Genomic DNA, 24,424 nt, shown 5'->3' on the forward strand with positions numbered 1-24,424 from the left:
AATTGCTGTGCAATATTGTATATGCCCTACTAATATCCCTGTTTTAGCAGCAGTTTCAGTCCTAGATTCAACTAAAAGCTCAACCAGTGCATGTCTTTCACTTAGGATTCACCCTATCCATTTGTCCTTACCTATACTCTGATACTGATCCCTGATAAGGAAGGCAGTCTCTAGCTTGCAATCCAAACATCTTATTGGCCTCGTTCTATTCTATTACCTTTCCTCTCTAACTAGTTGTTCACAATACCTCTGTTCCTTTGCCAGCTTTTTCCAGTAAAATTCAATTCCTTCTTGCCTATTCCCTGTAGCCCTAATTCCAGTCATCCATATCAGTAGAATCTTCTTTCTTAATTTGAGTGTTGGCTTAATTCTTAGTTTACTTTCTGCAACTTAATGAATATTGACTGTTGGTATTCTGCTTAAGGATCTGCATCCCAAATCCCACTCTCTCCTTTCGTCTTGAATCTCTCCCTGCTTCATCATCACCCCTTTCCACTTTGAATTGTAGTGTTCTTCTTGTGTTATATATAAGAGCCTTAACTGTGCAGCTCTAAAATATCTCTTAAAACCAGGAAATCTTATACCAAGCTGTTCTATTGAAAGGATCAACTTACCCTACTTGAATCTTGCCTTCTTCTCCTCCCAGATAAAATCTTTCAAGGTTTTATTAATTACTATCCACGACATCTCTTCTGGTGATAAAAATAGGCCTGACTTGTATATAAAACCAAAGGGACTGAAAATATTTTTACTGCTTGCATATTGCTATCCATATCCTTAGGCAAGAGCTTCCTGTTTCTCAGTTTTTGTACTACCATTTGTTGAGTCTTTAGTCTCGTTCCACATTATCTGTAGCTGCCATAACGGAATACTTTTAAAGGGTCTATATTCCAAGATCAAATACTTAGGTAATTGAACACCTAAACATCGAACTTGTAATCTCAAAAGCAAAAAACAGCAAACAGCCAACTTAATGCAGGGAAAGATTTCCCTTGGCCGTTCGCTGGATTTTGCCATTTTGTCTACTGTAGAGCAATTTCAGAGTTGGTATATTTAGTTAGGGGACGGGGGGTGTGGGGGCAAAGTCCCCCCCACTTAGTTTGGGTGTAAAGTTATTTTTTTTCCATGGCCGACCGACATGTTTTCCTGCACCTTTCGACATTTTTGGGTTCAATATTACAAGTTCGATGTATAGGTGTTCGATCACCTAAGCATTCACTCTTGTAATATAGATGCCTTTTAAACCCGTACTTCTAAAATTTAATTTTATCATGTTTCCATAAATATCAGTATTGCTTAATCAAATCATATGTAGCACACCTATAACCTTTGTTTTAATCTTCATTAATTTTATATCCTGAAAAAAAAACAGAGAACTATCTCAAAATGTTTCATAACACTGAGATGTCCTTTTCTGGTGTTTATCAAGTACAAAATAATATTGTCTGCAAAAAAAGCAAACTTTTCTTGATCACCATACCAATGATATCCTTGAATGCATGGGTCCCTTATTTTCTTTTCCAATAGTTCTAAATTTAAAACAAATAACAAAAATGAAAGAGAACACCCCTGCCAGATTCCTCTGTTCAGACACAGCTTATCAGAGAAGAACCCTCCCATTTGATTTTTGCCTCTGATTCCTTGTATATCCTCCTAAATAACCTTATTATTATATGAGGGGATACAGATACTTCCATTGCCCTACTCATATAATCCCAGCTTACTCTGACAAAAGATTTCCCTTTAGCAAGATCCAACAACAACAGTGGTATTTTTTTTACATTCTGCTTCCCTCTAGATCATCATTGTTCTATTAATGTTGTCAGACTTTTGTCTCTCCTCCAAAAAATCACACTAATCCATATCTATCAATTTTGACACCATCTTTGCCATTCTTTTTAGCAGTTATAGACATAAACACTTTATAATCATGGTTTAAAATTGACATAGGCCTATATGAAGCTGGATCTGATGGGTCCTTACTGTATTTAGCTATTACAGCCACCACAACTTTTAACAGGATGTCGGTGGTTTCCCTCCTTTTAAAATACTGTTAAATAAAACCTTACAGATCTTTAGCACTTTTTTCCCTCCTGGCTTCCAAACCTCCATCAGAATATCATCTATTCCTTGAGACTTTCCTACAGATTGGTTATCTATCACCATTTTTATCTCATCTCCTCCTATCTTAACTGTTAATTGTTGAGCCCCCATCTGTCTCTAACCTTGGCATATTTAAGTTTTCCATAAATATTTCCATTTGTGTTTTTTCTTGATTTCCCCATTTCTCTGCTTTATAAAAAAAATTCATAACATTTCTGAAATATCTCTAATACTGCTACAGATCTCTGGTTATTTTTTCTTGATATAGGCTCCTGGAGTTTGGCAACAGCCCTTTTTACTTTCTGTTTCCCAAGCCACAGTGCTAAAAGTTTTCATGCTCTGGTGTTATCAATAACAGTTGCTTAACAACAACCTTTCTAAACTCATGCATAGTATGCAGATACTCCCTTTCTTTTTCTTTAGCACTTAGGAGTTGCACCTCTTCTTGTCATATAAGATTTATCTTATTCTGCTATACTTTTACCTTTAACAGCTGGTCTAAATAATTCTTGTTACTTCTTAATCATATATCTTTTTCTTTTATAGCTACCCTAGTTTTAACTCCACTTTCATTTTTTCCCAGCCTCTAGCTATTACTTATGGAGTCCTTTCTATCTTCCCTAATAACTCCTGAATAATTTCTGCTACCCATTCCTTAAATTCCTCTATAACAGGTACATAGAGAAGAGTCAGTTTCTTCTTCATTACTCTGCATATTTATCTTAGCTATTATAGGTGCACGATTTGAAATGTTTATTAGATATGTGTCCAAGCTTTTAATTAAATGCACATGTTCCTGTGAAATACGATTTCTGTTTCGTCTAGCCCAGTTATTGTACCTTGGGGAATAATATGCAAATTCTGTCTGAGTTCTTACTACTGAACTCACATCTTCTATACCAAATATTTTCATAAATTTATTCATAAATCTACCTTATTTTGTTTCTTTCTAGGCCCCACAGATACATCCAAATTGTTACAAATCAAGTTTAAGTAATACTCCCTGCTTAAAGCTGATTATTTCTCCCAAAATTTTCATAAGCTCCATAATAGCAGTTTTAGGTGGAATATAAATACATTCCAGCAATAATCTTCATGCATTGCCAGTAGTCATTTACTACCACAAATCTACCATCGTTATTTTTTTCATCTTCTATCAGTATTGGACCTCCTCTAGCAATTAATATATAGATTCCTCTTTTCCTTTGCCCATGATAGTCTCCTGAATATCCATCCTGAAATCCTTTCCTTATCAAATTCGCATGCCTGATTCTTTTCAAATGTACCTTCTATAGCATTGCTTTTTGTACTGTTCATTTCTTAATATAATTAAATATTCTTTCATTTTTGTCTATACCTGTATGTCCTGGGTAATATAGAGACTGTCACTATTAGGATAAGAAGTCATTATACACACCTATTTATATATAACAGCTTTTTAATGTCTATGTCCAGCTTTTATGATACACACATCCACTAATGTTTTGTAGGTTGATCCAGTATGCATTTTTTTCTTATCAATGCCATTTAACCCTATGCCATATTTTATAAAAGTTTTGGTTTGAATGAAAACCCTCAAAAAATCACCCCGGAACACCCCATAACCTGTTAATTTTAGTAAAATCACACAAAATTATGGCCATCTTTAAATAATGATGTTTAATCCTCCATGTAGGACCAAATTTCATATATAGACAGCTGGAAACATAGGCTTTAACTTACATAAAGCTGAGATTATCCATGCTAAGACACATTACTACCTGTGACCATACTTACATAGTTGGTGTTTTTATCTTTATCTTTATTCATGCTAAGACACGTTACTACCTGTGACCATACTTACACTAGTTGGTGTTTTTATCTTTATTTCTCTTCCATATGTGAAACACAACTTGCATGCTTTCAGAAAAGATTAACTTTTAGCCTTCAAGAAACCAGTGCTTTGGCTTTTCTACTGCCCTATAATAAGCTCATCGCCATGGAAACATAAACAAAAAGTATAATCCTCATCTGCAGACTTCTGCATTCAGTGTTTTCATATATGATGATCTGCGTACTTTTACACCCCATCCCACCTCACTAATCCAATATTGCATTCTATCAACTTAAGCATGCTTTTTCCTAGCCTTTTTTCACTTTTTGCATTGCAATAGTTACATTTCGTAATACTAAAAAAGAAAGAAAGAAAGACGGCATATATTTACTTTAGTATCTTTATCACATACAGCAATAAATAAAAATGAAACTTAAAATACCACTGGAAAAACTGGACTACAGGAGAGAGTCAACAGTATTAAGCATACACAAAGTTTAATATCTCCACTTTTCATCAGTATATCAGTGTTTGTTCTGGTTTTGATGCGTTCTATGTCAGAATGACATACAGAACCTTAAATAAAATGATCAATGAACATCTTTATTCTATTAAAAGTAAAGATACTAACAATGTTTTATGCAACCATTCATATTTATGTGAAAAATATCAAAAGCTTTTGTTTTTTGTGTTAGAGCAAGTTCAAGAAGATCTAAGGGATGGTGAACTTTAAAACAGAATAAGCAAGAAGGAAACTGAAAGGCAAATAAAATGAAGGGCTGATGAACATCCAGGATTAAATGAAACTATTAATATTAAAAGTTTTTTAAAGGATAGAAGGTTGAAAGTAATGAATTAAAATGTATTGTGTTGGTTTTTAAGTTTTTTAAATGTATTATATGTATTTACATGCAAATACATATTTTAATGATTTGAATGCATGTATAATTGTGGAGTTGTTTACTTGCTTGATTGATGATTTTTTTTCCATTGGATGTTTTATAATTAAATATTTAGTGCTTTGTAACTCGTCATATTTCGGAAGAGGTCTGTACTTATGATAAACAGAAAAATTAAAGTTTGTGTATGCTTAATACTATTGATTCTTTCCTGCAGACCAGTACTTCCAGTGGTATTTTAAGTTTTATTGGTTTAGGTTTACCACTTATTGATGTCTTCTATTTTTTGGTGGAATAATTAGAAATATGTAATTTATATCATGAAAAGTTTTAAGGAAGTACTGTTGCAACTCTACTCCCCCAGACAGTGGCAGGCGTAGTACACAGGACTGCAGTTGAAGCAGGTGCCATCTTGACTAGCTCAATGAGCCCATAATGCTTGCACAGTAATAATACAGTGTCACACAGAAATTGTTTTACTTAGAGTTACCCTTTCCTTTTTCTTCCCTTCCCCTTTGTGTCATTTCAGACATTAATGACATGAAGCATGGTAAATGCCTTCTGATTTCCCACAAGTTTAACAAAGTCAACAAAAGTCAATTATTTCCACTTTTTCTTGTACAGCCATAATTCACAAATAAAATTGATGCTTTGTAATTTCACATTTGTTCACAAACTTCTGTTTTGCTGGTCTTCTTCCTGTATAACTCCATCTCCCAATTTCAGACTCTGGTTCAATCCCAAGCTACTACATATTCTTTTAATCAACTCCTGTGCTTTCTCTGTCTCTCAAGTATTTTTCTTTGTAACATTGGGAAAGGTTTTACTGGTAAAGTTTCTCAATGTGCTTTGATATCAGAAGAATGAGAAACAGAGTCCTCTTCTGCTTGATGGCTCACTTTTTATTGAACAAACTTTTGTATTTCCTCCTTAGCCTGCTCTGCATCAAAAAATTACTTTGATACATATACAGGTGCGACATATATATGTTAAAATTTTAGATTCACTTTTTCTTTATCTCTCATGATTTTATGTAATTATATTATGTTACAATTAAAATCAATAAAAATTGTTTTGACAAAAAAAAAATTACTTTAACCCTCCAGGAAAAAAATATTCTGAAGACAACTGCATACAGCAGCTTGAATATCACACCTGTCTCTCAGCATTCCCTGATTCCTGGAATACAGTTTTTCTCCTCTGCCTGATCTAAAGCGAATAATCATTTTCCACAAATCATCTACTGTCTCCAACTTTTAATACTTTGACTTTTAGACACAGTTTTGTCAGGATCAACTCTTTCTGCTGGTAAGAATTCATCTTTACTATCATAGATCTTTGCTGCTTTCTCATGGCCAGGTTTGGAGCATACACATGTTGTATCCTTTCAGTTAGCGGATCCTGCTGTGGAATACCAGTCCAGTTGCTTACATGCATCTTCATAAAATTAATACAGTATGTTTCTTCAAGTTTCCCTGCTTCAGTGGAAAAGTCTCAGATGTTTTCAACTTGTGCTGTCCTCTAATTCTACCATTTTTTGAAACATCTCTTCTTGAGCTGTTCCATACTTTGCCAGCTTTTTTTTTCATTTCAGCCTTTGATTTTGGCAGTTTCATCAGATCATCTGAGTATCTGTTTAAAGCTTCCTTTATTTTTTTCCAGCCTTTTTGTTATTTGAGTTGATATACTCCTTCAGTGTTTCATTTATTTTAATCATCTTTGGGCACATTTTACTTTTTTGTCTAGATTACTGGAAACCACATTTTACACCAAAACTGAAGCTTAAACAGTTTTTTTGCTGAGCAGCTGCAGGATTCTTCTGAGTCAGTGTTTCCTATTTATCTTGATCATGCATTAAAGTATAAATATTGATATAGATACAGATATAGATATAGATATACTAGATATAGATATCTGTATATATAACATTAGAGTGCAAGGAACCACTTCATTAACCAGCAACTATTTGACCGTTTTTGTTGGGACATAAATATCATAAGTGCATTGGTTTATTTTATCACCCACAAACAGGATCAGGTGGAATTCAAGGACTTGCCATATAGATGGACACTAAGACATGTGTGGCTATTACGATAGCTACTACAGAGACCTTCCAAAGACAAATAGCAGCACATGTAATGGTGAGCCAGTAGGAAGGGTTGTAATTCTATAACTTAAAGGTATTGTTGACTACTCAGTAGTTAATACCCAGTGCCTCTGCACAGTACCTTGGCAGTATCAGTGATTCCCACATCTGGCATACAAGACATCTATATTGAAGCACTGTGGTAAGCATTTATGTCTCACTTCTTATATGTTCCTACTGTGTTTCAAGTCAGGAAAGGTTTGCAGTGGAACCTTGATAAATGATGCCATAAGACCCCATGCAGCATTACTGAATAGCAGTACAACACCACCCATAAATAATCAGAAACATCATAGAGTGCATGTTTCCAGCCTGCTGAAGGAACACGGGGGGAGTCTGCAGTATGACATAGCCACTACCTGCAAGATGTTCATACGTTCATAGCATATTGCATGCAATAAAACATGATTGTTCAGAAACATTCAAATCAGCCATCCATCCAAGTAACCCCCAGATTTGCTACAGCCTCCACTATCATAGCCTCCATGCCAGTATTATCCAGTGACACCAACAGCCATCTAACACCAGCAGTGCCATCCCTCCTCAGACAGTGATGGACATAGTATATCAATGGCCTAATAGCCAACTAGCACCAGCAATGCATCTCCCCCACACGCAGACAGTGACAGGCATAGAACACCATTGACACTGATAGGCAACTAGCACCAGTGATGCAACCTTCCCCCAGGACAGTGACAGGCATAGTGCACAGCAGTACAGGTGAAGCAGGTGCCATCCAGACCAGTTCAATGAACCCATAATGAGCACACTGTGATAGCAGAATGTCACACAGAGCAAGCATGATGCATGCAGTTTTAAAGAAATGCTATGCCTCTTAGTGCATGATCAAAATCTCGATAATGAGCACTAGGGTTGGAGGATGGTATGTTTACCTCCCAGTCACAAGGTGCAGGGTTTGATTCTCACATCTGAAATTGAATGTGGCTAGGCAAAAAATGGCCTACAAAGACAGCTAGCCTAGTTCAAACCTAAGTATTATTTCTTTAGCGTGATGAGAGATGGAATAATGGTTAATGTGCATACCTCACAAGCAAGAGGGGCAAGGTTTGATTCTCACTAAGAGAAATTGGCTAAGCTTAAAATGGCCCAAAAGGACACTAGTCTAGTGCTTACCTATGAACATTAACTCTTTTGTTTCACTATGTCATTGGAAGTGCTGAATGACATCCTCATGAAAGCCACACATAGCACCATCCATTTCCATATCAGTGTGGGTAGAAGCAGGTTGTGGCTAGATGATAACCCTACACATCTGATGCTTGAACCTTAGTGCAATCTGCATATCAGGGGGCAGCTGTGACACATAGTGCCTTTTTAGGCAATGCCAGAATCATAAACCATCAAATATAACAAAACAGAATCCAGATAGCATAAAGGTTTTGTTTCTCAATGCTAGAACCCTTAACAGAAAACTCCACTCACTATAGGCCCTCCTTACCCTGGAGTGCATTTATACATGCATTGTCATGGAGAAAAGGTTCAAATCTATAAGCAGCACCCCGTCAGAGAAATAATTCAATGCTTACTATGCATTCAGTTCCACTGTGCTGGGCAAGGGAACTCGAGGCAATGGCATCTCTATATTCATTAAACAAAGTGCCACCTCCAGACTCATTACACAGGTGAATGACCTAGAACTTCTCTATGTCCAACTTACCAGTAATAAAACCAAGTATCACATCATAGCTAGCTATAGGACTATTCTATGTTTCATCTTGCCTGTTCCCCCTACCTGACACAAATGGAGTCCCTGTGCATCAAGTCAAACACCATTTTCCTAGGGGACTTCAATTACTCTCTTTATAAACTGAGAGACTTATATAGCTCCTAACATGTATGCCCAGATATTTATAGATTTCATTAATACAAACTCTCTGAACCAGTTAGTCTGTACCTCACCTAGGGATGACAGAATCCTGGACTTGACCCTTACCAGTTTGGATAACTCTGTTCTATAGCAGTGCTAACTCCCTCCTTAATCAAATCTGGCCATATTTCAGTCACATTCACTGTAAGACTGAAGCCAGCAACACTTTCTAGTAATTCAAAATTCTGGGATTATGTTAAGGGTAAGCTATTTAAACCAGCACGAGGACCTAGCTAAATTCAATATCCCCTCCCAACCTTATGACCCCATTTCGCATGTTGAATCCTTTACTGTCAAATAATTTTAAGCTCATAAATAGCTGCATAGAGGCATATGTACTCATCTGAAGAAAATGTAATGGCAAATTTAAAAATAAACTTGTATGGTAGAACCCGGATTTAAACACACTTTACAACAGGAGAAAAAACTCACTGCATGTAAAAGTAGACAAAACTCCCAGCATGCCAGAAATACTCTTGCTAAACTTAGCAGGGAACCCCAGTTCCTGTTCAGGTCAGATAAAGCCAGATATGAGGTAAATACAGCCACTAGATTAAAGACAACCACAAAGCTTTCTTTAACTATGTTAGAAACTTCAAAACAATGCCCAGCACTGCACAGAGCCTACTCAGATGCAAATGAAACAGCCAACCTGCCACTTGACAAATTTAGCTCAAACCTCACTCCTCTCCCCATCATTCCCAGATCACATGCTATCATATACTCCACACCTCAAAATCTCCCAAGAACATGTCCTTAAGGCACTATCCAAGGACAAAAATACTGCTGCTAATTGCAACAGATAATATATCAAGATGGCTAACCTGAAAGAGGACCTGTTAACCCCCAACTACTGAAATTATTCAATATCAGTATCCAAACAGGCTATGTGCCAGAAGAATGGACGACTGCAACAGTCATATCCCCTGCACAAGGTTAGGGCTTAAACTGACCCCATTAATTATAGACCCATACGTCTAAAAAGACTCAGTTGTAAGGCTATGGAATAAATCACTATGGAATGAATAAACAAGAACATTGGCAACCTACAATTCCTTAGCATAAGACGGTTTTGTCAAGTGCAGATCCTGCGTACTTAACCTAGTTGACTTCTTTTAGTATGTTACTCAAGCAATGGATGGAGGGAAAATCAATAGAAAATGTATATCTAGATCTCAGGAAGGAATTCACCGCCATTCCACATTCAGGAATTATTAATAAACTATCACAGATAAACATCAATCCATGTGTAACTTGATGGGATATAATTTGCTCATAAATAGAACCCAAAGAATTAAGTAGGGTAGCTCTATCATCTCTGAATGACTTGTCACCACTTGTATACCATAAGGCTCTGTCCTTGGGCCTCTCCACTTTGGCATTTACTTTGCTGAAGTCAAAGCCAATGGCATGCAATTGTCAAAAGATCACCAGAGAAGGGTCTGTCCCAAATCATTTGCCAACCTGACCCATCTGAATGATCTTCTGGGTAAAAACAGAAATCCCCCTGCTCTGGTCAGCAGTCATCATGTTACCTGTAGTCTATCTTATCCCCAGCAAAGGGTAGTGCCATGTTATTGTGCTACAACTCATCACTTGTGGGTCGTCCACTCCATTCCATCACCATTCCACCCTTTGTTTATCTCTATCAGACCTATGCCCCCATGTATACACACAAGCCCTCATCTCTCTGTATTAATTTGTATGTTTGTTTGCTTATATACCCCTTATGTCTACTCTTCCTCACTTTTCTTCCCAATTTCCTATTATTGTTTTCATCTCCTGTTTTTTTTACTGTCCTATTCTCCCATTTCCTCCTTTTCCTGAAGTCATTATTCATCCAGGTGACTGGGCACCTGACAGCAAGTGTTTGCAGGTGTTTGCAATATGCTGCAAGTTAAATGAATGCCCATAGCAGCATGGTGTCAGTGCAAAATAAACTTAAATGCAACAACATAAACATCAAGACAGTCGGCCAGTCACCAGAAAAACACACAGGAACCACCAATGAAATGACCTCAGAAAAAATAAAAATATTAAATATGATATAGTTTAGTGCTTTCATTCCACCAGATACACTGACTTCATCAGAACAAATCCAATATCTTAAAATACCATATAAGCACAAACACGTTAAAGATCATGAGATGTACACAACCAATCATAACACCCCATCTAACAGTAAAATGGAATAACTAAGTAGAAACTAAGTAAAATACATATATAAAAAGTTAATGACATCAAGACAAAAAACTTAAAGATTTACGCATATATTATTTTTGCAGACATTGAATCTAGACTCACTAGATTAAGCATATATATAATTAGTCAAAATCATAAAAATGTGAAATTGAGTATACTGAATTCAGAACATGTTTTTGAAAAAAGTCAAATGACAATAATATATTAAGTAAAGTAAAATTATTATCCACAAATGTAAGTGAATTAACAATCAAAGTTTATCAGCCCATAATTTCAGTACTGGCAAAACTGAAAGAATGTCATTGATACTTGGAGATCTAGTGGCATCAAGTCTCAACTGCCAAATGATCTCATTAACTTCCTCTAGGATCCACAGTAACAAAATAAAACGTCTATAACAATGCAAAGAATGTCAAAACAAAGCATTATTACTATTCTTTTTTAAAATGACATAGTTGTGTTCATATACCCTTTTTTAATGTCCTTACAATTTTAACCACATAAAATACTGAAAAAAGGAACATATTGCAATGCATATTATATCAGATGTTCCGCAATTACCCTTTTGAAGGTATACCGTGATCACAACACATTGGTGCAGATTCAATAAAGCCTTCATGAGCTTCTAAAACTGTGTGCATGTTGTGGCATGATGATGGCATGTTAGTAAACCATTTTGTATTCAGTAAACGGGTCTACATAGTGTGGAGAGATGTGCAAACATGGTAAACACAGTGATATGCTAATTACAGCATAAGTAGCAGAATTGTATGCCGATCCAAGTTGGGGAAGCTATTCAACAACCTATAAAGCAACCATGTAGACACAGTGCTGGTTTTCCCTGTAAATTCCAAAACCTATTGGAATACAGCCACTGAAATGAGTTTGCACAGAAACAGTGTTAGGAGCTGCTGTTGCTTTAATTCATGTGCTTGTGCAACAGGCTGAAGTCCATGTTGCTGCTGCTGATAATTGACCATGGCCAAGAAGGAGTAGAGTTTTCAGACCCTGTTTAACTTATTAAAATCTTCATGAGGTGGACATTTTAGAGCACTACAGGGTGGATATAGAAACACTACAGGCACTCTCCAACCTTTTTTTTCCTCAACTCAGACCAAGGGCAAACAGAGGGGAACCAATACTAGAGGAGGCAAAAGTATGTGTAGCACTTAGAATTTTAGCTACAGGAACATTTTGGAGATGGAAAGGGTTCATGCTGAGGGTTTCACAGGCATCAGCATCCAGGATCCTCCATTAATTCCTGAATGCTGTGCTCCAACATGCCAGTGACCACATATATTTTCCCAGTACACCTGTGGACAGGGCCACAAATATGCAGGAGTTCTACCCTGTAGTACACTACCCTGAAGTAATGGGTGCCATTGATTGTACACATATAGAAATCAAAGCATCACATGGGGAACAGGGAAGGGTCTACGTAAATAGAAAGGGCTTCCACTCTGTTAACTACCAAGTCATGTGTAACGCTAAGGAAATCATCTTGAATGCGTGTGTGCTGACAACCCAGGCAGTTACCATGAATCAAACATCTGGCACAACTCCCAGCTGTATCAGATGTTCACTAGGGGTGATATCCCACAGGTCATTTACTGGGGGATGCAGGATTTTTGCACTGGAACTGTGGCTGATGACACCCATCAGAAATGCACACACAGCCACTGAAGAATGCCATAATGAGGCACACACTCAAACCAGAGATATCATAGAGCATGTGTTTGGGCTGCTGAAGTCACAGTTCCAGTACCTGGATACATCTGGGGGAGCCCTGCAGTAGAATCCATGTACATGTACTGAAATCTTCACCATCCATACCATGCTTCAGAACATCATGCTAAGAAAACAGCATTAGCAGGATCAACAAGGGGAAGGGGCACACATACTACCACCACTGGTAAGGTCACTACATCCACAAGAAGGTGAGCAGTCAGAGGGGGACCAGCACCTGCTGTGGGTGTAGGCAGATGTAGGCATGCTCAACATGCCCTTGCATTCACTAAGAGGCAACACATAACACACTCACTCACAAACTAAGGGGCTAAAACCTTCATCCAACATATATACATATAGGATCATTGATGCCAGGCAATGCTTACACCTTTACCTACCCATGTAATGATTGTGCACTCCTAGCATCAGAGTCAGTCCTGAACTAAAACTGTATCATCTGCCAGATTTACAAGGTAAGTGTTGAACCTGGAATAGAATGAAAAATATGTTGTTGTGTCTTTCGGCTTTTCCTGGTTAGGGGTTGCCACAGCAGAACTCTGGTCCGCTAATGATTGACAGTAGATTTTTACATGCTGAGTTGCCAGCCCTGATGCACAACCTTCAACGAAGGTACGCCCATCCATGCATGTCTCCACACAGAAGATGCTCTAGCTGAGAAGTGAACAGGACAACATCTTACTGTGAGGCGAGAATGCTACCGTAGCACCACCACCGCAGTAGAATGAAAAATATGTAATGATACAAATTAATGGCATAGCCTTGAATACTGTTACTTGGTAATGTAAGTAAATAAAAGCTTGGTTGATTTTTACAGCAATTGCTTCAAGATTTGACAGCAGTGACTTATGAGAATGCCTGTGTCCTCTATCAAATCATAGGCCTAAGGCATCAAAAATTCACATATACATACCTCTCAAAAAGTATTGATGGTCACCAAATGTCATCAGTTTGGCCTCATACTTTTCTGCTGGCAAATCATTAAGGAGAGAAGTTAGAAATTGATGACACACATTTTAGTGTCAGACTTCACATCCCTCAGAAAATCCTAAAAAAAAACTGCTTGATTCTATCAACTGTCTCTAACTTTGTAAGACCAAAATATTTAAAAAGTATCCCTATTGTTCAGCCTTTGTCCCACTTTTGTTTATGGCTTGGTCCATTTTTGTTCTAAGAGTCTTGAGGCATGTACACATTACAAAACCCTCTAAGAAAGCAGTACAATTGGCAAAACAGCATCATAAACACAGATTTCTAAGCACTAAGTCAGCTATGCACCCTGATCATCAGACACAAAGCTTATGTATCCATGAATGCAAAAGAAAGAAAACAAGGATGTGGCACAGTTATCATCACTTGCACAGGGCATTGTGTGTGTGTGTGGGGGGGATCATTAAACCTAGGCTGACATAAAAGGTAAGTGAGTGAGTGTGAGTAACAAAGAGAAACAGGCAGACATTTTGATAAAGTAACAAATGGCTACTGAGACAGAATGAGCTTTAAGCATCTTGCGTGAAACAGCTAACTGTTGTATGTGTGACTGCATGGGCCCTCCAGGTGAAACGGGTGTGTGAGTGTCTACAAGAAAATGCTAGCTCTACATCTTGGTATGTCAGACAGGTGTGAGCTATGTATGGTAGAGGTGGCAGTTCATAGAAGTTATAACCGACCATGAGAACTTGCTCTGCTAGGAGTTACACTGGCATGTCCATGTCCAGGGTTAGATGTACTGCTGCTACCTGAATGTAATTGATGCCCACTGGATGAGCTCTCCTCATGAGGATGCCAAGGACCATATCCCCATAGCCTGCCACATCTGGTTTTGGACAGGTCAACCACTGAAGAAGCAGTGGAAGTAGTGCCACTACTGGACCGTGATGAGGCATGGTGACATCAGCTAATATCAGATCATTTAGATGACCTATGCAAACTCAGATGCCGTCCCCCTCCCAGCAGATGCTCCATCACAGACACTACTGGATTCAATGTGTCATTCATCTTTTCCATTGAATCATCAACATTGAGGAGGCAGTCATACATGTCAGCCTGTGCCACATTTACAACCCTAAGAATTTCTTCAGATAACCTATTGGAACATGCCTGCTCCTCCATGATGGCACTAAATATAAGCTGAGTTTCATGTAAAGACACAGCTGGATCAGGCAGAGGATGGACTGAGCACCCCTAAAAACCTTCTTGTATGACACCTCACCCACACTTTGGCTACAGCTAAAGTCATCAGGGACTGAAGCCACAGTAACCACACTACCCTGATGAAGTGTCTCTCTCTCTCCAGCTGTCCAGTATCTGAGGACTCACTGGAATGGGTTAGCTGTGACTGATGGAATTGCAGGGTGGCTGAATGTCAACCTCAGTATCAGATTCAACCTCTGCACTGCCCCCCCAACCTGTACCTCTGTTTCCCTACCATCATCATCTGAGTTTGCTAATACTCTGAAATCAGGTGGTGAGAGTCCTACTCTTCCACTGTATGGATCACCTGAGATAATAAGCAACAGACACAGGAAAGAAATCAATACCTACACTACCATAGTCCAATATATGCTAAGAAACTAACAGTGGTGCCACTAATACAGACAGTACAGCAATACACACAGTAGACCTGACACCCACATCACACATATGGATAAAATAAATATTTCTGTGAACTGCCCATTAGTACTGACATAAAAATGTTTGGCTTACCATGTGCAGATGACTCCAGAGTTCTCAGGGGGGATGGTCCTAGAAGACGTTAAGCAAAAAGTAAAGACACCATCATCCCAATTAACGGTTACACAGAGGATTAAAACTTTGACTCTTTATATGTCCATTAACGATACTTTTAACAAAAACTTGGATGACACTGCCACCTCAAGCCCATGTGTAATCAACCAGAATGTGTTGCTAACTGTATCAATCTACAGCTAGTCCCCCCCCAAATAAAATTATATTAAACAAAACTTAAATATTACTGTCAATATTTTACTATACAAGAAATATTTAACAATTGAGCGAGGTAAGCCTACCTGGAAGCTCCTACTGGGGCATAATTGTCCTCCCTGAAACAACGGCACCAACATCAATCACATGCAATAAAAGCAACAAGTTCACAAACTGTATAACCAAGGAACACAGCAACGGAAGCAGCAACCAGCTGAAATGTAAAAAACTGTTTAATCCACATGAAGCACTTTCCTCCCTCTAAGATACAAGGGACTTCATCAGAACAATGTTACACAAATCAGCCCAGCCATTTATACCTATTTAATCCACTTGCTAATCGAATAATAAGTAAAAATTAGTAAAATTGAAACAATCACTTATATGCTTAAAATCTGCAACTATGTTGCTGAATAAAACAATAACTACATAATTTAATACCAAATGTATGCAAAAACATTAGACACCACAACACTACAGCATAATATATAAACGTCTATGTTGTTGTTGTTGTTGTTGTGTCTTTCAGCTTTTCCCAGTTAGGGGTCGCCACAGCGGAACTCCGGTCTGCTAATGATTGGCAGTAGACTTTTTGCATGCCGAGTTGCCAGCTCTGATGCACAACCTTCAGCAAAGGTACGTCCATTCACACTTGTCTCCACACAGAAGATGCTTTAGCTGAGAATCGAACAGGACAACATCTTACTGTGAGGCGACAACGCTACCGCAGCACCACCACTGCAGTATAATATTATAAGTGTGGTAAAAAAAAATAAAAATAAAAAATGTTTTGTAGCAACATAGTTGAAGATTTTAGTTATATAATTGATTGTTTCAATTTTACTAATTTTTACTTATTATTCAATTAGCAAGTGAATTAGATAGGTATAAATGGTTGGGCTGATTTGTGTAACATTGTTCTGATGAAGTCCCTTGTATCTTAGAGGGAAGAAAGCACTTAACGTGGATTAAACAGTTTTTTACATTTCAACTGGTTGCTGCTTTCTTTGCTGTGTTCCTTGGTTAATCAATCACATGCTGCTGTGCACTTTCCACTGAGCTCTCTGTATCCCTGACAGTGGACAGGATATCTTCATTGGGTGTCACGGATGGCTTTGTAGCAGGAGAGCCATCTGTCAACAGGCCACTCCAGATGGATTCCTCTGGGCCCAAGAAATCATGTCAGTGGTCCTATGATGCACCTGATCATATGTCCTGCTGTGGCCATCAATGGCATTTTCTACATCCACTATCTGCTGCCACACTTGCATTCTTCCAGACATATCCCCACATTCTGACTTGAATTCAATCTCATGGTCACTGAAGGGGGTTTGGGACGGCTGGGTGCCATAGTTTTAGCTGACATAAAATGCAAAAGAAGGATAATACATATAAGTATCACATAAAAGTACTGCATACAGACAAAAGTAGCATTTGTTAATACATATATAAAAATGATTCTAATTTAGATCTGAGAAAATTCAGGCTATAACTAAAAAATGCAATCATGCTTTGTCAAGGTCCACTAGTCTTCTGTACAGATAAACCCAAAGTTGTAGCAATTTTTTTCTGTGTTATCCACAAAAACAAGTTTCCTCACCATCAGGGTCCTTAGCTACATAGGTTCCTTTTTAGGGTATATATTCAGTGCTGTGCATACAGTGAAGATGCAAATGAGTTGTGAACTCATTAGAATTGCTGAATACCAACTTTTTGGCTCTGTGCATCAGATATAATCATATTGCAGGCACACCCTTAGTGTTTGTTGCTAATGGATTGCAACTGTGAATGAATATTGGTTGGGAGAAGGAAAACACAACAGCAATTCAGACTTCCTTTCCCCCAGTCGGTGTGTCAGCCAGGTAAGACTTAGAAAGTATAGCAGTAATTGTATCAATTTTTAGATCATAAGATCATAGGAAGTTACTAGGCTATTAGCCCAGAGGCCCTTTCAAGCCTAGCTAAGAATTTAGCCCATGTTCCAACAAGTCAGCACCTGATGCCACTGTCCAGCAGGGAGACAGGTGGAATCCCAGGTGTGTATTGTCTGTTCCCATCCAGTTACCCAGGTTGCACTTAAAAAGAGTTAATGAGGTACTTTGCTTGATGTGGACAGGGAGTCTATTCCATGAAAGGGGAGTCTCTGGGACACAAATCTGTCCTGCCAACAAGTCCTGTTGATGTCACAGACCAGGTTGAGGTCACACGTGAGGGTTAATCGAGTGGATCCTGACTTGCAGATATGCAGCATTTCCCATCAAGACAGGGTTTGAGATTGCTTTGTATGCCAGACAGAGGACACCTCTGAGGAGTCTGTAGCCAACTAAATAGAGGGAAAGGGCCTTTAGCCTATCTGTGTAGGGTAGATGTTTGAGTCCCTGGATTCTCCTGGAGAGGAACCTCTGTGCTTTCTCCAGCTGCTGCATGTGCTGTGTGAGGTACATGCCAAAAGGAGCATTGTACTCAATAATGGGTCTTATAAGGGAAGAATACAGGGATGTTATGACCACCTTTTCTCTTGATGAGATACCCTTACTAATGAGGTGAGCCACAGAGAAAGCTTTCCAAACAATGGAGGTAATAAAGTGGTCAAAAGTCAGTTTGCTATCAGCCTGAGTGCCCAAGTCCCTCACAACTGATTGCATGCTTAGGACCTTATTATTAATGTGATAAATTTTGAGGACTGGATGATGATGGATTTTTTGTCATTCAGTTTGTGGCCATGTTTCTGGCACCAGTCATTTGTTTGGATGGAACCCTCTTGGAGGATCTCCAAATCACTAGGAGAATTGTTGACAGCAACCAGCTTGCAGTCAGTTGCAAACTTGGTCAGCCATAGCCCACTGGATTTGACCTGCACCTCAGAAAAGTATATCCCAAACAACAATGGCCCCAAGACCAATCCCTGGGGTACACTGCTTGTTATGGGTCTACTGCTTGAGGTGACTTCCCCTCTTTTGACTAGGTGGATTCTATCAGTGAACCAATTTGCTACCAATCTGGTAACATATGAATTGATGTCTAGTTGTGAGAGTTTGTCTATTATACCTGAGTGGAGAATAGTATCAAAGGCTTTGGCCAGGTCAAGGTAGGCAGTGTGTACTGTCTTCCCCTTGACCATGGCTTTGGTGACTGTCTCAAAGAAGTCAACCAAATTTAACAGGCATGACCACCCTTTGACAAAACCAAACTGCGTGGGATCAAGTGTCTGTAGGTTGCCAATATCCTTGTTGATGATTTCCATGATAATCTGCTCCATGGCCTTGCAGATCAGGCTAGTTAGGCTGATGGGTCTATAGTTTCCTGAATCAGTGGATGCTCTACCTTTGTGCAAAGGGATGACAGTGGCTGTCCTCCACTAGGCTGAGATGAAGCCAGTACTCATGTTTTTGCTGAATAGGGTGCCTAATGGTGCTGCAAGGCCCTGCTTGGGTTCATGTAGGATGTAGCCTGGGATGTTATCGGGTCTCATAGAGGCTGAAATTTTTGCCTTTGAGAGGGCAATGATGACTTGCTCCCTAGAGATAAGGGGGGAGTAGGTGCTGTGGATGTCCTGATTCACTGATGGGGGGACAGAGGGGTGACATTTTCACTGAACCTGTCTGCCAGCTGGTTGTCTATATCTATGGCATTTGTGTATGTGATGTCCTTGAGCACCAGTTCTAAGCAGATCTGGGTGCTTCCTTTGAGATTGTGGACATATGTGAAAAAGACCTTATGATTGTCTTTAGTAGATGTGGCCAGTTTGGACTCGAAGTTTACTTTGGATGATTTCACCAGTGCTCTTGTTTGCTTGTTCAGGCTAAGGAGAAATTGTTTCCAGTTGGGCACCTGCTCCTTCTTTGTCCTGGACAACAATTTTTTTCCTTTTATTATAGAGTTTATTATTGCAGATGTCCAGCAGACAGCTTTACTCTTCCTTGAGGAGGATGATTTCATCTTGTCAGGTATTCCTGATTCCATGCAGCTATATAAATGTTCATAAAGTACTTTGGTGTAGGTTTAGACATATATGCCAGTTCCTATTGAGGGGGAGGGGCTGCAAAGCTGTTTGCACCTTCTCTCAGGAGGTTGTAAATCAGCTTTAGAGAAGTGTTTTGTTTGCTCCTAGCTGGGGGGGGGGGGTCAGAGGAGATGGTAACTTTGAAAGTGTCCACATTGTGGTTGGATTTACCAGGGATGATGACTCTGTAGGTATGCTGCAGTGGTTACAAATGTTGGTTAATTCCAAGTCCAAGATATTTGCACCTCTTGTAGGGTGTCAACCAACTGCTCCAAAACATTTGCATTGACAAAATCAAGGAATCTCTGGGCATTTGTGTTTTGGCATGAGTATTTCTTCCAGTCTATGGTCAAATAGTTAAAGCCACCCAGATTCAGGATAAAGGGTTGAATCATGATAGATTCAAAGAGGTCCAGATAGGCTTAAGTGGGCATCTTGAGTCAAAGTTGAGGGCCTTTAGCTAGCTAAGATTAGAATAGGGCTCTTGTCAGTTGTTAACTCCCCCTGAAGTGTCTCCTGTGCATCATACTATTTGACCAGCCTGGAGGTATGTATGTATTTTATATATATATATATTGCAACTTCACATGCTTTTGCTTTGCTGCCCATGGTTTGGGGTCTGAATGCATGATAGGATAAGTAACCTGGTATGGTTGAGGTGCTCTCCACACCTTTGAACCAGGTTTCTGTGACTTCACAAATGTCAGCATCTTCCAGGGTTAAGAATGCTTGTAATTAGTGCAGTTTTGTGTTTAGACTTTTAGCTTTTAGCAACATGACTTTAATTTATGTTTTGATGAAATTTAAATGTTGATACTTTTGATCTCATGGCGTTGCCTAAAAAAGGCAAGATCGTTTGGCAGAGCCTGAAGCCCATGGGCGACAGATGCAGGCCATCTCTGACAAAGCGATGTGGTTTGTCAATCATGTCATCCCACTCTGTCAGGTACTGGATCCCCTTGGCATGACACCAGAAACTAATCCAATTGTTAAAGTCAATCAATTTCTATTTGTGTTGAGGCATAATTCTGGGTGATTGTAGAATGTTGCTTAAGGCTAGGAACATACCAGTCTGAGACACATATTCAGAGAGCTCGATCATGTCTATCTTCATATAGTCCAGAGAGGTTTTGTCTCAAGTCATTCATGCCAAGATGGACTAGGCCAGACAGAGCTAAGAGGGAAAAAGGTGAAAGGTCTAAGAGTAGTACTACTAGGTGATCACATAAGTACAACTAAGGGAACATTTGCAGCTGGAATACTTCAAAAAGTGTTTAAAACCATGCATGTGCAGCTCTGGATGCAACAAACCTGTATCTAGTCTATGCTACTCAATTTAAGGTTAAGAACACAGTAAAACCCACAAAGAAGCACAGATTATCCACTTACAGACAAAAGAACAGAAATCACAGTTTGAAAAATACAGTTAAATAGTAACAAAATGCAGTAAAATGCAGTTAAACTTTAATAAATTGGAGCAAATAACTGAAATATAGTTAATCAGTAACTTGCTTTAACACAGTGCAAAATAAAGATAATCAGTAAAGTGCTTCAAAACAGTGCAAAATAAAGATAAACTAGCTCACTATAAAAGTGAGTAAGCAGCACACATTTCACAATTTCTGATCAGTAATATCTAACCTCCCCTGCATTGGTTGAAAACTGCATATTATTGCTATTTAATATTCTATGACATTTTAATGACAGTGATGCAAAATCCCTTACAGACTGCATATCTCGTATTACTGCTCAATTAAGAGAAGAATGAACACCATGCAGAGATAAGACAGAGCTGCAGTTCTCCAAACAATCAGAAATTGTATGATCACTCTTTGTACTACATCAGAAATTAATACATGTACAATCAAATCAGAAGTGTACAAATGCCATATGTCTTGTTGATATTGTGGATGATTTTAGACTTGCTTGTATGCACAATTATTTTCATTTTCTGCTGTAAATCTGTTTCTGTGGCTAGGAGGGATAAAATACCCTTACACTGTATTTTAAAGGTTCGTGTGAGAGCTCAATTCCAGACCTGTGTACAAATCTTTCAGAGATAATTACATATATTTTGCAGTGCATTTTTTATTCTATAGATTTTTTATGCCAGTATGTGCATGGTGTGTGGCTTAGCACAAACACAGAAAATAGACAAGCACAGTAAATGTCATGTAATGTACTTCTTTGATAACCAGTACATCAACTACACTTGTGAATCACCTCTGCTAAGCATGTTGATCTATGCAGCATTTACTATCTGCAGATCATGGTTTAAATCCCACCTTTGTCTTTTAAGGATGACACCTAGCAAACACTGATCACAAGGCTAAAACAAGTTTAGCTTTGCTTATCTTGTTTGCACAATGCCTACTATCATGCAATCCTGGACTAGTAGTCCACACAGAAAGCAGACAGAACACCTGCAGACAGGACATAGACATTTTAAATGTCAAAAAAGACACACTGTTGCATTTTTTCTTTCTATCACTCAGCACAGCTTTGTGACATTGCACAGTGGTTAGCAAGCTTCCCTAACACCTGCAGGCATAGAAAACCTGCAGAGAGGATGCAGACAGTAGCCAATTTAAAATGGATACATTTTATCAAGTGTGTTAGGCACCACACAAACATGCTAAGTGGTGTTGCAGCATCTAACACAGATAAGTTAATAATGAATAGGGAAATATGCAACTGTCATTTTATGGTAGCAAGTATAAGTATAGGACTGCAATGCAGATGGTCCTGGGTTCTAATGCAGGAGGTTCAACATATTTTTAATGTTGTGACAGTTCAGTTTATAGTAATGATCAGGAAAATACCCAAGTGCTATTTCAATATTCCTGAGGCAACATGTGTAAGGATACAGCTACCATACACATGGTCCTGGGTTCTTATACAGAAAATTCTACACATTTTTACTGTTCTTCCATTTCACTTTACATTGCATATCACTTATAACAATGTAAACATAATCATAAATAACAGTAACTATGCATAGCAGTGGAGCTCATATGAATTATAAGTATGAGGGATAAGACACTTTCATTGATTTGAAGGTTCAGATGTATGACTTGAGGGTATACTCACTGGTATGTTTCTGCAAACATAATTGTGTTCTCTGGCCTTGGATGACATTCAGACTTCAACAAGACTCATAACACACATGACTGTATAAACCAGGGCATTGTGATGTGACACACGTATATGATTAACCCCTCATTCTGTCATGCGTATTAATATGTAAATAATGAGTATGTCTGAAAAGCACTTCTTCTATGGCAAGGATGAGAAATTACTGCTGTGGAAGAACATGTTTTGTACCTTATACATAGGTTTGAATCCCACATTGTAAAAATTAATTTTATCAGTTTTTAAAGCCAGACAAAAAATGTTTCAGGTGTGCAAAGTTAACAGTGACAGCAGCAACCAATCCTCAAACTAATTCTAACTATCATATAAACCTTCCCATTTAGAAAACTGCTTTCCTCTCTGTTTGGCAATGTTGCTCTCCACTTAACATTGTGCAAACATGGTTGGCATCATTGCTCGAGTTTGCACACTAACAGAAAATTCAGTAACATGCATTGGCAGGAAATCATTTACTTGCTAGTGTAGTGTTTTCTGATTATACATGTCTGGTGCTAGTGGGGAATAAACCACTTTAGACAGGAGTCCATAATCTTTATTGGGCTCCTGGTAAAGTCCCATAGCCCAAGGCATTTACAGGGGAACTATACTGGCTCCCAGAACAAGTCTGAGGCTTGGGATAGTGTGGCCAAGTGCGACTGGTATTACACAAACTGGGGAACAGTGTAGGCACCACTTAAATGATCTAAAAAGGCACAAGAGGGATACACTCAACCTTTGGCTGGATGAGTTCATAACTAAAAACATCCCACAGTTGTGTAAGTATGCTAATAAACACAATTTATAATAGACAGAAAGGCTGAATATAGGCAAGACTGGTATGCATAATACTCTGCTGTTCTCTTTGTTTCTTTTTCTTTTCTATTTTCAGAAGTCAGTGTGAATAGGCAGGCCCATGCTGAGTGTCTAGAGGGACTGAGAGAAGCACATGGTATTTTATGCAGCACATGAGAAGTATTACTGTAGTTTTTAAATTTAATAAAAAGTTTCTTTTCTATGCCGTAGTAACAAAGTAAGCATGCATATCCTAACTGTAAAAGCAATCACGCATGCATCAGTCTCTAGTACAAACCAACTTTAAGAGTCAAGTGTAACGCTGTAGTCAGACATTCTGATTTCAAATACCATGAGTAACAACTATAAAATAGTGCAATTATTTAATAATATCATATAAATTAAATTATAAACAAGTGGCATAAATGCTCTGCTGTTAACTTTAATCTGTATGATTGAAACAAACAGATGTGCAATATCCACACATTGCAATGACTACTTTGTGCAATACATAATCATAGTTTGCTGTTGTTAGAAAGTATACTTAAATGTAAAACTTCAGATAAAATAGTTTTATTTCTGTGATTGTATGCCACATATGACAGTACTAATTTTATGTATTTTTTCTCTCACTCCAACTCTTATCTTTCTCTCTCTTTTTTCTATTATGTGTTTTTAAAATGTTTTCATGTCATTCATGCCTAACAAATAACTAAATGCTTTACAGCATAGAGAGGTAGGTCTTCATGCTCAACCC

Source organism: Protopterus annectens, chromosome 3.part0, assembly GCF_019279795.1.
Source record: "Protopterus annectens isolate FY-2018-M chromosome 3.part0, PAN1.0, whole genome shotgun sequence".
NCBI lineage: Eukaryota > Metazoa > Chordata > Ceratodontiformes > Protopteridae > Protopterus > Protopterus annectens.